This window comes from Salvelinus sp. IW2-2015, linkage group LG31, assembly GCF_002910315.2.
Source record: "Salvelinus sp. IW2-2015 linkage group LG31, ASM291031v2, whole genome shotgun sequence".
NCBI lineage: Eukaryota > Metazoa > Chordata > Actinopteri > Salmoniformes > Salmonidae > Salvelinus > Salvelinus sp. IW2-2015.
In genome coordinates, this window is record NC_036870.1 from 29,280,969 (window position 1) to 29,284,278 (window position 3,310).

Sequence of the window (3,310 nt, forward strand, 5' to 3'; positions counted from 1 at the left end):
TGGCAACCTATTCCCAAATGGCACCCTATTCCGAAGGGGAACACTATTCCCAAAATGGCACCCTATTCCCAAATGGCACCCTATTCCCAAATGGCACCCTATTCCCAAATGGCAACCTATTCCCAAAGGGCACCCTATTCCCAAAGGGAACACTATTCCCAAATGGCACCCTATTCCCAAAGGGCACCCTATTCCCAAAGGGAACACTATTCCCAAAGGGAACACTATTCCCACCCACACCTACTCATTCAAGGGTTTTTCTTTATTTGTACTATTTTCTGCATAGTAGAATAATAGTTAAGACATCAACACTATGAAATAACACATATGGAATCATGTAGTAACCAAAAAAGTGTTACACAAATCAAAATACATTTTACATTTGAGATTCTTCAAATTAACCACCCTTTGCTTTGATGACAGCTTTTATACAATGTAGAAAATAGTAAAAATAAGAAAAACACTTGAATGAGTAGGTGTCCAAACTTTTGACTGTCACTGTATTTATATATTTTTTCTATGTATGTGTTGGGCTTGATAGATTGTTTATTGCTATATGTTATGGTTTAGGTAAAATTATTCTTTACAGAGTCAAGTATATTTGTCCAGGCCTCAATTGTTCCTTGACTAGTACCATTCATTCTCTCTGTTGATAGTTCTGATGTTCGAGCTTGTCATAGTATCTACTGTATCTATTGTATCTATTGTATCTACTGTATCTATTGTATCCACTCTATCTACTGTATCCACTCTATCTACTGTGTCCACTGTATCTACTGTATCCACTGTATCCACTCTATCTACTGTATCTACTGTATTTACTGTATCTACTGTATCTACTGTATCTACTCTATCCACTCTATCTACTGTATCTACTGTATCCACTATATCTACTGTATCTACTGTATCTACTGTATCCACTCTATCTACTGTATCCACTGTATCTACTGTGTCCACTGTATCTACTGTATCCACTGTATCTACTCTATCTACTGTATCTACTATATCTACTGTATCTAATGTATCCACTGTATCTACTGTATCTACTCTATCTACTGTATCCACTGTATCTACTGTATCCACTGTATCTACTCTATCCACTCTATCWACTGTATATACTGTATCTACTGTATATACTGTATCTACTGTATCCACTCTATCTACTGTATCTACTGTTATCACTCTATCTACTGTAGTCCACTTGTATCTACTGTATCTACTGTATCTACTACTGTATCCACTGTACTCTACTGTATCTACTGTATCTGACTCTATCTACTCCTCTATCCATATCTATCTACCTGTATCTACTGTATCTACTCAAATCTACTGTATCCCACTCTATCTACTGTATCTACTGTATCTACTTTATCCACTCTATCTACTGTATCTACTGTATCCACTCTATCTACTGTATCCACTTCTATCTACTGTATCTACTGTATCTACTTCTATCTACTGTATCCACTGTTCTACTGTATACACTCTATCTACTCTATCTACTGTATCTCCTGTAATCCACTCTATCTACTGTATCTACTGTATCTACTGTATCCACTCTATCTACTCGATCTACTGTATCTACTGTATCTACTGTATCCACTCTATCTACTGGATCTACTGGATCTACTGTATCCACTCTATCTACTGTATCTACTGTATCCACTGTATCACTCTATCTACTCGTACTGTATCTACTGTATCCACTCTATCTACTGGATCTACTGGATCCACTCTATCTACTGTATCTACTGTATCACTGTATCTACTGTATCTACTGGATCTACTTTATCCACTCTATCTACTGGATCTACTGTCCACTCTATCTACTGGATCTACTGGATCTACTGGATCTACTGGTGGTTTGGGAGTAACTGCCATCTAAGAGACAACACCTTTTTTGCAGCAGCAGTGCTGCCTACCAGTAATAATTGTCTCTGATTGATGGAGAGATTCAAGGAGCTGTCATCGTTAAGTAACATAGCAGATGCAACGCATTGAATATTTACATTGATGCACTTCGAAAACAAAGTTTGTAACTTGTCCCTGAACAGCTTCCATCCCCAAGCCATAACACTGCTAAATAAATAGCTACACAGACTATCTGAGTTGACCCTTGTTTTATTCATATTTTTTGTGCTGTCTCTATGAACACTCACAGGACTCTATACACGTGCGCACACACACACACACTTAATTTGCTCACACAACACATAACATACAGTCTCATACACGCTGCTGCAACTCTGTTTTTTCAATATATCCTGATGCCTAGTTACCTTACCCCTGTACATACAGTTGAAGTCGGAGGTTTACATACACTTAGGTTGGATTCATTAAAACTCATTTTTCAACCACTCCACAAATTTCTTGTCAACAAACTATAGTTTTGGCAAGTCAGTTAGGACATATACTTTGTGCATGATACAAGTCATTTTTCCAACAATTGTTTACAGACAGATTATTTCACTTATAATTCACTGTATCACAATTCCAGTGGGTCAGAAGTTTACATACACTAAGTTGACTGTGCCTTTAAACAGCTTGGAAAATTCCAGAAAATTATGTCATGGCTTTAGAAGCTTCTGATAGGCTAATTGACATTAATTGAGTCAATTGGAGGTGTACCTGTGGATGTATTTCAAGGCTTATTCTTCAAACTCAGTGCCTCTTTGCTTGACATCATGGGAAAATCAAAAGAAATCAGCCAAGATCTCAGAAAATAAAATGTAGACCTCCACAAGTCTGGTTCATCCTTGGGAGCAATTTCCAAACGCCTGAAGGTACCACGGTCATCTGTACAAACAATAGTACGCAAGTATAAACACCATGGGACCACGCAGCTGTCATACCGCTCAGGAAGGAGACGCGTTCTGTCTCCTAGAGATGAATGTACTTTGGTGCGAAAAGTCCAAATCAATCCCAGAACAACAGCAAAGGACCTGTGAAGATGCTGGAGGAAACAGGTACAAAAGTATCCATATCCACAGTAAAATGAGTCCTATATCGACATAACCTGAAACGTCGCTCAGCAAGGAAGAAGCCACTGCTTCATACCCGCCATAAAAAAGCTAGACTATGGTTTGCAACTGCACATGGGGACAAAGATCGTACATTTGGAGAAATGTCCTCTGGTCTGATGAAACAAAAATAGAACTGTTTTGCCATAATGACCATCGTTATGTTTGGAGGAAAAAGGGGGAGCTTGCAAGCCGGAGAACACCATCCCAGCCGTGAAGCATGGGGTGGCAGCATCATGTTGTGGGGGTGCTTTGCTGCAGGAGGGACTGGTGCACTTCACAAAATAGGC